We start from the raw sequence: 12,870 nt of genomic DNA, 5'->3' as shown, positions 1-12,870 counted from the left end.
ATGAGTGTTACCAGGGCCAGCTGAACATTTGCCTATGTCCCTATATTCTACCTGGTTTGGGCTATAAATCTCAACTGTGGTTGCCTGCCTTGTCAGTTAGGGTTGGTAATAACTCAAGAGGTCGTCTTCTCTAACCTCGTCTTTAAATCATAAGGGTATGAAGAGTATTCACAAAATGAGCTGAGCAGATAATTTTTTTTAAGAAGCCTCTGAAGAACACAGTGCCTTGAATCCTTGCTTCAAGTTTTGTGGCTATCAGAGTCACGCTGTGCAAGATTTCTTTGTTCTTCTCATTACTATTCAAATGTCTTTAGTTATCTTCTACATCACTGAATAGAGGATGATCAAAAATAAGCTGAACCTAGGGGGCACAGGCTTGTCATCTCAGTGACTTGGGAGGCAGAGGTTGGAGAATCGTGATTTCCAGACCCGCCTGGAGAGCTTAGGGAGACTCTGTCTCAGAGACGTCAAGGAAGAGGGCTAAGGGTGTAAGTGTTAGGGCCCTTGCCTGCCATGCAGGAGGCTCCACTCTCACTACCGCCAAACAATTACAAAGTCAGTTTCTATCTCCTGAGAAATTTTTTTAAAGTCAATTGATTGTGGATGCGTTTTGCTTGCTTTGTTTGGCTGAGGTAACGTCTCGCTGTGTCGCCCAAGTTGACTTCAGATCTCAGTCTCTGTCTCTAACGTCCTGGGGTTACAGGCACACACCACTTTGCCCAGCTTGCCTATGCCTTCTTCCAAATTCTCTCTCATCTCCTCAGTGACAGTTCTACAGTGAACAAAGCATCCTACTGCAGGTCTGCTCAGTGAGATATATAGTGAGTATGTAGCTTCTCTCCCTGCTCACAACGCCCCTGAGAAACAGGCGTCTTCTTTCTAGTCTCTACTCTTCCTGGGGCCCACTGTGGTCTGTCAACTGAATGCCATCCACGGAACATTGAAAGGTTTGTAGGTGTCCCTGGTGCGAATTAATTTAAAATAGCTCCCAGAAAAATTAAAATACTCAGCATCATTAATTTGTTAGTATTTCAAACATTACTATATTTTGCTTGTTTTTTTTTTAAGATAGGTTTTCAGATCATCTTGTCTAAGTCTCAGTCTTGCTATGTAGCTGAAGGTGACCTTGAACTGCCTACCTGTCTCTACCTTCCACGTACTGGTATTCCGGAAATGCTCTACCATGTCAAGGCCAGGTCATTTCTTTTACTTTTCCTCTTGATTAGCTTTGTTATTTGACCGTTTCACACATGGGTATAACAGTCCAATGACTTTCTCCCCCAGAAAAGCTACAGATACCTGTGCTGTGTCTGCATAAGAATTGACCACTAACAGCCAGGCATGGGTGGAGCAGAGGTTCAAGGCACCATCCCCTCACTGTTGAACTATTTGCCGCTGACAGATTTATGGAGAAAGGGATTCGTTTCCTTCGGTTGTACAGCCACTAATGACCCCACCAGTCTCCCATGGATACTTCCAACCCACAAAAGCAGGTCCATTTTTGAAACTCAAAAGTTGGAAAGTGAGTCCACTATACTTTCCTGTAACATGTTTCTGGCTTACCGGTATGGAGCATGGTCTGGAATGAAGTCTCTTTCCATTATAAGAGACTTTTTGTAGTGCAGAGTCTCCCTGGGAGGATCTGCTCACGTTTGGGGAGCATAGTCTCCTCAGCACCAGAGTTTACACAGGTGCTCCCGGGACCCAGAAAGTCTTACATACTCTCCAGCTCCACAGATTATTACACAAATGAGTTTAAACCCAGTATTTTAAATTATGATCTAAGGGGGAAAAATCGGCTTATCTGGGACAATAATTCCCCATCACTTCCCTTCTTTCTTCTTTTAGCTTTGAATATTCTTCTTAGGGATTTTCATTCTGTTGAATATTTTCAGAACAGTTTGCTCTGAAATGATGTGCCTCTGAGGAGAGCACTAAAAAAGTTAGGGATGCCAGGCTTGCCACGGGTGATGTAAAGAAATACCTCGGTCTTATTGCATGCTGGCTCAGCAGTTACCTTTGCCTTGCTTTAATGAAATACCCAAGGCGGCTAACTTACACTGAGAAAGTTTTATCAAGCCTGCAGTTTGTAGAGTTCAACAGGTCAAAAGATTAGTAGAACCTCTGTGATTTCACTCCTGGTGATGGCTGGGGATGCTGTCCTGTTATTGTAAGGGAAACAAATGGTCCTAGATCCAACAGGGAGCGAGAAGGAAAGTCACATTAGGCTTGAATCCATGGCATTCCTCAAGGGTTATACCTACACTGCCAAGGAGTCATATGTAAATTCTCTCCTGCAGTCTGTAACCCAAAGACCCTCTCCCTGGGACCCCTTGTTTCTTTTTAAGATTTATTTATTATGTATACTGTTCCGCCTGCACGTACGCCTTCACACTAGAGGAGGTTGCCAGATCTCATCACAGATGGTTGTGAGCCACCATGTGGTTGCTAAAGATTGAACTCAGGACCTTTGGAAGAGCAGGCAATGCTCTTAACTGTTGACCCCTCTCTCCAGCACCCGGACCCTTTCTTCTTAAGGTGCCATCTCCCAACATCACTCTGAGACCTAAGACCTAGGTTACGATGGTTCTCTGGGAACGTGGAGACCACGTATAAAACACTGTACCTGGTTTAGGAATAATGTGTAGAGGAAAAAGGAAATTTTGTAGAGGGAAACATTTTTTAAAAGTTGTTATGCTGTTGTAGGAAGCTGCTTATTCATTCCTGGCTGCCCAGACTCAAAAATATGTTCCTGGCTGCTCAGCCCCGAAATAATTACACAGAGACTGTATTAATTAAATCACTGCTTGGTCTGTTAGCTCTCGCTTCTTATTGGCTAGCTCCTAAATCTTAATTTAACCCATTTCTATTAATCTGTGTATCGCCACGTGACTGTGGCTTAAAGTCAAGGTTCTATCAGGCATCTGTCTCTGGTGGGGATATATGGCTTCTCCAGACTCCACCTTCTTTCTCCCAGCATTCAGTTTACTTTTTCCTGCATAGTTCTATTTTACCCTATCATGGGCCAAGCTAGCTACCTTATTCATTAACCAATAAAAGCAACACCTATACAGAAGGACTTCCCGCACCATTATGCCTTCTTTAAATTCTTGTGCTGGTCCCTTGAGGGACAAGGTGCAGTGGCTTTTGTTATATAATAAATAGTGGGCATTACTTGATGTGAATACAGGAAAATTTGTAAATCAAAATTTTCTGGGGGCTAGAAACATGGATTAACAATTTAGAGCACTTGTTGTGCATTTTTGAGGACTCAAGTTCAAATCCCAAACTCATGGAATAAGCTCAGTATCCAATGAACACCTGGAATCCCAGCTCTGGGTGGTTCAGAGCTCTCTGAGGCTTGCTGGTTTCTGGTCTACCTGAGAAAATGCAAGCCCTAGCTTCATAGAAAGACGCTGCCTCGGAAGAGAGTAAGTGGACAGTGAAAGAGGCAGATGCTGCAGCCCTCTTCTGGTGTTTTTATAAATGTGCACACTCCCGGTCACACACACAGATGTCCACACCTACGTAAACATGCATATATGCTAACTCAGATACATGCACACACAAACAAATCAACAAACTATTAAAGAGAAGGCTCACACATTAAGAGTACTTGCTGTTCTTGCAAAGGGCCTGAGTTCAATTCCCACCACCCACATGGTGGCTCATAACCTTCTACAACTCTAGTTCTAGGAGACCCTCTTCTGGCTTTTGCAGCCACTACATGCATGTGGTGAGCAGACATACGTGCAGGCCAGACACTCACATACATAAAATATAAATATGTAACACTTAAAAATAAATACTTAAAAAATGTGTCATAGCCAGAAAGAGATGATGGTGTACATGCACAACTGTAACCTCAGCCCCTGAGAACTGTTCTGAGTTGAAGACCAGTTCAGTCTACATTGTGAGAAGATAGACCTGGATACACAGGGAAGTCCTATTTCAAATAAATTCAAAAATCCTCAAAAACACCACATTTACTGGGTAAGAATAAGATTGTCTATATTCAGCCTAAATTAAAATTTCTGATTCCAATGGCATTCAGAGGACAGCATTAATTATTTTGGTAAGTCCTTACATTCCTCCTTTAGGAAGTTTCCCTGTATTTTTGCATATTGTTGAAAACTTAATTTGTGGAAATTTTGCTTTTATCCAATTTAGATAGATCATCACAGCTTGTGGCCAGACTTTCTTTCTTTGATCCATCTTCAGGGCTGGGAGCCCAGATCTGGAATGTGATGTGTTATCAGAAATACTCCTTTGGGAAATCTAATATACAATCTCTTTATGAATAATATTACCCTTTTCAATATTAAGCTCTTCTCTATTAGATAAAATATGCATAGAGAGACACATGTGCACTCTTTTGACACCCTTGTGACCACATCCCTTAATGCATGACCAAACCTCTGCAGAGCACATGTAAGGAGCAGGGATAGGAGAACACAGCACAGCAAAGAGGCATGCTATCAATGCCATGAAGCATGGGTTAGCATATTGCTGGCTATTGCTCACTGTGTCTCATGGAATACACTATATGAATAGAGAGAGACCTAATGGCTTTCTCATATTCTTTCGTGTTACCACCAAGTCTGTGGAAATTTAGATTACAGAGAGGAAACAAACAAACAAAGCCCCCAAAACAGCACTGAAATCAAAAGTATTGGTTGCATAGCAAAACACTTTCATCATGTCAGTAAGAAATTTGGGGTGATAGAGCTCTTTCTCAACCAAATTCTATTCCAGGAGCATTCGCCACTATTTTTTAAAGGAATATGAGTGATTAATTCATTTTGGGAAGAGGAAAATATGTGGGTATGTATCAACTGAAACACAGAAATGTTCCATGTTGTATTAAATATGAAGACTAGCACAGCAAAACCGGGATCTAGGATTTGTGCAGTTTTGAAAAGTCAAATTCAAATAAGGTGTCTTGAGTTGTGGGTGTGCCTGGAAGAGAGAAGGATTGAGACCGGTCCTTAGCAGTTAAGGTGCGGTGGCTTGTGTCTGCTCAAAGTTTTGACAATCACTGTTGTCAAGGTTTTGACAACAGTTTTGATAGTTGGCAGATGGATAATAAAAGTAATATCGACATTTGCTTCTGACCACTGGGTCCTGTAGCCATCAACACGTGGGTTTTGAACATTCCCAGCTGCATTTGCATCCATGTGTGTCTGCTTGACAAAAACTAGTCTTCTGGGAAGAGGGAACCTTAATTGCTTGCAACAGGCTGGCATGTCGGCAGCTCTGTGGGGCATTGTTTTTTATGATTAATGTGGGAGGGCCCTGCCCACTGTGGCCATTGCCACTCCTGCAAAGGTAGTTTTGTGTCTCATCAGAAAGCAAAATGAGCAAACCATGGAGAGCAAGCCCATAAGCAACAAACATTCCTCCATGGCTTTCAGTTTGGTTCCTGCCTTTGTGTTTCTTCCTTGAGTTCCTGCCCTTCCCGCTCTCAGTGGTGACTTGTGTCCCAGGAGCTTTAAGACAAAATAGGCTGCTTTCTCCCCTAAGTTGATTTTAGTCAGTGTTTTAAGCTAAGAAGAGAAAATCAAACAAGGATACCATCCAAATCTCAACCGTTTTCTCGTCCTCCTATGGCAGCTAGCAGGCTTTATTTTCCAAGATATTTGGAGCAAATAAAGGCAAGTAAACATCATCCATGTCAGCAACATGATGCTTGGGCAGGAAAAAACTCGAGCATAGTGAAGTAGCAATAAGCCTATGGCTGCTGATGTACATACATTGCTCCTAGGAATGTAAAGGTCACTGTGTGGTGTTCTGTCATGATTTGGGGGAAAAAATCTCCCCAAGGGAAAAGGCTTACCATGTAGTGGCATTTCAGTTGTATTTTAATAAATTAGGCTTGCCTGAAGATTAGAGCGTAAGACAGATCCACTGGTCAGCTTTACACCAGGAAAAGTAGTAACACACACCTTTAATCCCAGTGCCATAGAAACCAGGGAGTGCATGCCTTTAATCCCAGCTGAACCCCAATTTCTCTCTCTGAGTTTTTGTTAATCAGGCTTCATTTGGCACCCAACCTTTTGTGGTACAAATTTACAAAAAAGTCATTTGCCTGAGGCTTTTTAGGTACCAGCTCACTCCAGAGCCAGACCCAAACCTAGCCACTTGGGTTCAGGAGAAAAACTATCACTCCCAGCACCCTTCCACCCTGGCTTAGCTTCCATGTAAAGATAGAAAATACACAGAGAATCTGGATACTGTACGTTATTGTGTTGTCTTTGAATTGTTTGACTGCCGAGGAAGGAGCATCAGCTGCTAAAAGATGTTTGATTATAAATGCTACTGAATTAATTCAATCTATATATTTTGAAAATACCTTGACATCAAAATTTAAGTCAAAAGATATGCTAACTGGCAGAAGAGGTTTTGCTTTTGTTTCCACAGGAATTAAGAGGCTGTGAATTTTTTTCTGGATTAAGAAAAATAAGATTTGATTGAGGAAGACCCCCTGAAATATCTCTGATAGGAGCGAATGGCCTTGATAATCCAATGTTTTAGAGTACCTCTTTTGTAGTCTCCTCTGAGTTCTATATCCAGAATGGCTTCAAGACTGCTGGCTGTAATGACCCAGCCTCCCAGAATACGTCAGTCAGGACTTGACGATAATGCTAAATTTTCTTTGGGTCCCCATAGGATTATCAGTGCCCCCAATCAGCAGTAAGTAGCCTGGAAAACTATGCCCACATTCACCAAGAATGGATTATGGATATTTGCCATTGCTTAGGGGGGTATTTATAAGTTATTATTGGTAATGATGAGGGAAAAAAGCTAAACGAAGAAAATTAGATTCAAGGTTCTTGTTTTGAAAAGAAAAAGGGGATATGATAGGATAAAAGGGTAAATTATTGAGTACACTCTGAAAAGAAAAAAGAGGATATAGATATAAGATAAAAAGGAAGATTATAGAATCTACTTTTAAAAAGTAGATTAAAACTATTAGTTTTAAAGTTTCTACATTGGATTGGACTTTTATATATTGTATACAAATTTTGTATAATGATACCAATTTGAGTTTAATTTTGTTAAAACATACTAAACATATATTTCTAATCATGTTCAAGGTATTCTACCAATACAGCTCATTTAACAATGTACTATAACTCTCTACTTCTTGAAAATTATTATTACCAACTGTTTAGGATAATAAGAAAATACAGGTTAGTAGTTCATCACCTAGTATAATCTAACTTGTAGTTACATCAGGTATGTTTCCAAGTTCACGCAAAGATGTATTTTAGATAGATAGGTCATCTTCAAACACTTCAGAGATCTACAACATACGGCATTTAAGATGTTTTAACAACCTAGGCTCTTATTTTTATATGATAATGAGACATGCCTGCTCCTGGCAGCACCAATCTACTCCAGAGAAGATAATGAGCATCAAAGAAACTCCACATGGAGTTTACTTTCTTTGTGGCAAAAGTAAATCACTGGGCAAGGAAATGCCCCTGCCTTGACTACTAACAGTATGCTGCCCTAATTAGACAAGTGGGATACAAAATACCCTGCTTCACAGAAAAGTTTGTTGGACACACTAGGTCTGTAGGCTGAAGATAGATGCCCCAGCACTGCAGAGGAACTTTGGGTGACTGTCCAGACAACCAGTTGCTTTTGTCATTACTCACATTTTTTGGAAGTCCCTTACTTGCACTTCCTTTTTGCTTACTCAGTTAATATTATTTCCTTCTTGAGTTTCTGAGGAAGTTGAAAACTAGATAGTTATAGTTATAAGTCTCCTTGTTTACCTGATGCAGAAAGCAAGTTATAATATAAAGTAAATTAGGTACAAGACTTTGGACTCACCAAGATAGGATAGATACAGTGTATTTTCTCTGAATTGGTCAAATGCAAATAGACTAGACATTGTTGATGCATTTATTTCCTGTATATATTGTATATAGTTATTGTACTTACTGTATATAGTTTTTCTTATGTTAGTTATAGCCTTAATTTTTATTTTAGACAAAAAGGGAAATATAATGGCACTTCACTTGTATTTTAATAACTAAAGCTTGCTGGAAGATCAGAGAGTAAAACAGCCCCATTGGTCATTCTTACACCAGGCAGTGGTAACATACACCCTTAATCCCAGTGGCCATGGGGTTGTCATAGAACCTGGGTGGTGCATGACTTTAATCCCAGTGGTACATGCCTCTAATCCAAACCCTATAGAAGATTATAAAATGGGGGAGAAACAGCTCTCAGGTACAATTTCATTCTGAGATTCCTAAAGGCAGATTTGTCATTTCGGATTGAGGTCGAGGTAAGAGCCAGTGGCTAGCTGTTTTGCTTTTCAGATCTTCATGTTGAACCCCAATTTCTCTTTAGGAGTTTTATTGATTGTGCTCATTACCACTATGTCAGAAATGGATATAACCTAAACAGAAACATTACTCTCCCTGTCCATAACAAGGAGGTGAAGGCTGTTCAGACAGTTGATTCAACAAATGATGTCATGTAAGAGGTGAGAACATGAAGGATTTGGGCATCTGTGCCTGAGATCTCACTACTAGGAAATCCTCTACCCTTCATAATTGTGGTCCCTTGGATTTTATAGCAAAACCAAACAGATTATGATAAGTTACAACCTCCTAAGAGATTATATGTATTCAATTGTTTGTTCATCCTGAGAAATGGCTATGAATGTCTAAAAATGTCTAGAGAGTATTTATTTCCTATCTTTCTTGGTTGTTCTTTCTATGCACCAGGTTATTTTCAGTTATGCAAGTAAAATCTCTCTCTTTCCCTCTTTTTCTTTCACTTCTCCCTCTGTCTTTCTCCCTCTCCCCTTTTTTCATGTGTCCATAAGTATGTGGTATGTGAACATAAAGCAAAGCCTCCATCTGTTTTATCTCTTCCTGCTTTCATTGAATTGTAGCCTAACTCTGCAATAAGCACCGAGAGGGCTATCAGCGGAGATAAGAAAGCAGCATTAACCACCAGCTTGGCCTCCGAGATCTTTCTTATCTCTTTTCTTGTAAGTATTTGAATCTTATTAAACAAAATCTGTGTCCTTGACCATGGGAAATGATTCCAGGAAAATCTGCACCTGAATATCTCTCCACTAAAGGAATCTCCGAGACTCTGTTTCTTTCCCTCTGCTTAATAGGTCAAAATAGTAATAAAAGTTACTTATTTCTCCAGCCACTGAGATGGAATATGGGGGAAAGCATTCTATGGAAAGGGAATGCACAGCTTATCTTATCGTTTGTCCCCAAGATAAGCACAGGCATATTACGGCCTTCACTTGTTACACTGGGCGTCCAGCTCATTCAGCCCCCCTGCTTAAGCAGTACTCTAGTGTTCCGGTAACAGCAATCGAAGCCGCTGAGCCCTGCTGCAGAGCAGAAGAATACACTGCATCCATGGTCCTAGAATCTTAGGAGATGAAGACCCAGGAAGACAAACAAGGAATTCACAGCACGCCTCCCAGCTAGGAGATATCACAGGTTGTGGCACTCGTATTTAGGTACTCTAGGTTTCATTTCTGTTATATTTGCTCTTTTTGTAGTGTTTGGATACCAACAAAGCCTGAACGTAAGTGCCAAGCAAGATGCTACATACACATCCAGAAGCTTGGACTTGCCTCAGACCAAAGACATTGTCTTTTCCAAAAGCACACCTTCTCCTCCAAAAGAGGAATACTAGAGTTCTAAGTGAGTACCTTGGAATGAGGTGTCATTTGGAGATGGGGTTTTCAAAGGTGTAACTGAGGTATAATGAGCACACTAGGATGAATTCTACCATGACTTGTGTCCTTACACAAAGGGGAAACTTGGACATAAGAGCAGACACGATAAAAGGAAACTAATATGAAGAACTAGTAGCAAGATGCCCATGTGCAGACTAAAGAGAGGGAATGTATGAGACTGTCCCCCAAATCTCTCAGGATGACACCTGGCACCTCCTGTTTGGCCTTTCAGACTCCAGACTGTGAGACCCTAAGTTGCAGTTGTTCAAACCATCCTGTAGTACTTTATTAGAGATAACACGTTCCCTTTAAATTTTACCTTTTAGATAACCTGGTTCCAAATAAATGAGAAAATTGATATCATTTGTACTGTCTACTTCCATGGAAATAGGGAGCAATGCTCTTGGGTCCCCGTATCTATTACAGGACACTGGGCACAGGCTGTAGTTTAGATACTGCCACCCCTCTTCCCCCGTACAGTAAATGGATTGAGTCTAAGCAACCCTGGGCGCTCTCCCATTCCTCTCATTCTCAGGCTACGTCTAGTCAGGGGATGAGTTGATTTCTATGACCTCTATCTCCATGTTTACATGATAATTTCTTTTTCAGTCTTCCACTGGGTTTAAAAATTATGTGTAATCTATCAAGCCAGGATCTAGACAGTCAGGATCTTAGAATATATTTATTCTGCTTCTATCTATTCATCCTTTTCCACAGGCCAAATTCACCGTGCACATAAAACGTGAGTGCCTTCTTGTGATGAAAATCCCTCCTCTATAAAGAACAATAAGCTCTATAAGGAGCATAAAGCATTGCGTGATGATCAGAGTGATAAGAAGGCAGTCTGTGGAAGGGACACAGCCTTGGTTGACATGTTGGAGAAGCCCCCACTATAGCTAGTACTGCCCTAAGCTGGCAATGGTGTAGAATTATTAGATTCCAACGAGAGTAATAACCTCCACTTAACACAGCTATTCATCAGAAAAAAAATCAGGTTAAATTTAACTGACTAAACCAGTGATTATTGCACTAGATGACTTTGTTCATTACTCATTCATACATCTGACCTTTGTTTTCTTGCATCAGGAACCAAACCTAGGTGCTTGAACCTTGTTTAAGATAGCCAAGAAAGTCAATATCCCACCTCTGCAAACCCAAGTACCCTTTATGCAAATTTGTCTTATAGACAGAGGAGGAAAATGTCCAGTTGTGATGATAAGGAGTGTATAGGGTCTTTCCTGGGTTCTTTAAAAGTTGATTACGCTCCATGGAAGCTCTTCCACAGTTTGAAATCAATTGCCTACAGAAATGGAGAGGAAAATAGAATTCAGTACATTCTGGGGCTCCAAGCACCTGCACCCAACATTAGACCATCACAGTGACATCTTAGTTAGCTTTCAGACAGCTTTCCTATTCAATGAATAAATGTAAACATCACTTGCCAAGTGTCTCAAAGTGCAAACTGAGATGTGAGCTCACAACGTGCTCATGATTATGCTGATTTCCATAACAAAATGGAAATGGAAAGAAGCAATTTTGAATAAAGATGAAACAGGCAAGAGAGGTTCTGATGATTTTCATCTTCTCGAGTTTAACTTCAAATGCAGGTACACGGCTTTGAAAAAAAATCACCTCGGAAAAGAAGTTTGGAGAGCTTCTTCACTCTTTCTTCAAAATGGAAATACTAAGCAGGACTACCAGATAACCAGTGTATTTTTTTTTCCCATTTTGTTTCCTGAGGGTAAGGAAAGCTCTTATTTTGGTAGGCAGTCCTGCACAGTGGACTCTGCTGTCCACATAAGCATTCAAGAGCTTCACTGATGCGGGGTGAACCTCTCGCAGGTGCCATGTGCTACTGGGGACTCCATCTGAGGATGTGAGCAGTGGGGGGAACATCGTGTAAGATTCTCATGCAGGAGAAGAACCTCCACCCTCTGCTCCTTTCTGCCCACTGAAACCCCGAATTAGGTACCTACCACTTGAGTAAGCCTTGAATGCAAGAGTTTGTTTTTTCCTTCCTTCCTTCCTTCCTTCCTTCCTTCCTTCCTTCCTTCCTTCCTTCCTTCCTTCTTTCCTTCCTTCCCTTTCTCTTTCTTTTTCTTCCTTCTCTTTCTCTTTTGCTTCCTTCCTTTTCCCCTTTCTTTCTCTCTTTCTTTTCTTCCTTCCTTCCTCCCTCCCTCCCTCCCTCCCTTCTTTCCTTCCTTCCTTCCTTCCTTCCTTCTTTCCTTCCTTCCTGTCTTTCTTCTTTGTGAATTTCACATTATGCATCCTGATCCCATTCATCTCCCCATCCCTTCATATCTACCCTCTGTACTTGCAATCTGCATCCCCTTCCAATAAAATTTGAGAGAAGGAAAACACCCAAAAAATCTCATCATGGAAGCTGTAGTGTGACATAATGAGTCACACAATACACCCTTTTGTTCAAATGCCTTTTCTTGCAAGGGTTCATTGTAAAGAGTCATTGGTCTGGATTGAAGTCTCTGGTTTCTGCTCCACCATGGATACTGGGCCCTCACTGGGATTCCCCTTGGAGATTCTTGTTGTTGCTCTGTGTTGTGGAGATCCTTCAGTTTTGGATCTGTAGGATTGCCCCCTTTGCTTGCTCCAGCAGATGGTAGGTGGGATAAATGTTGAGGTGGGCCAACTCACAATCCTGGTTCTAGGCTTGAGTAGTTTCAGGGCTGGTCAGCCTGCCAGCTTTTCCCGGTGCTCACCACTAGGGTGTGCTCTCCAGCACTGCCTTGGATCGTTCATCCTATGAAGCAGTCTACAACGTTCGAGGCTTGCTCTCCTGCTTTCATGTCCACAGTGTTGGCTCACCAACTCCTACAACATCAGGACCAGTTCTACTGTATTGCTAATGCAGGCAAGATGCAGGGACCACACTCACAAGAGCTGCAGCTGGTGGGGTGGGGTGGGGAGCATCTCTTCCTCACCCACACCACCAAATGGCAGCAGATGAGGGCGGGGTCAGATCTTCTAAGCTCCTGTTCTCCAGCAGCTCACCCACACCCTGTCGACAGGGTCAGCTCTACTGTGCTTTTCGGAGGAGGTGCTGGGTCCACTTTCCCGAGTACTGCAGCTGATAAGGGGGAGGGTCAGTTCCCTTGCCTGGAGCAGGTGGCGTGGGAAGGGGG

This window comes from Myodes glareolus, chromosome 12, assembly GCF_982192425.1.
Source record: "Myodes glareolus chromosome 12, mMyoGla1.1, whole genome shotgun sequence".
Lineage (NCBI taxonomy): Eukaryota > Metazoa > Chordata > Mammalia > Rodentia > Cricetidae > Myodes > Myodes glareolus.
This window is presented reverse-complemented; position numbering follows the sequence as displayed.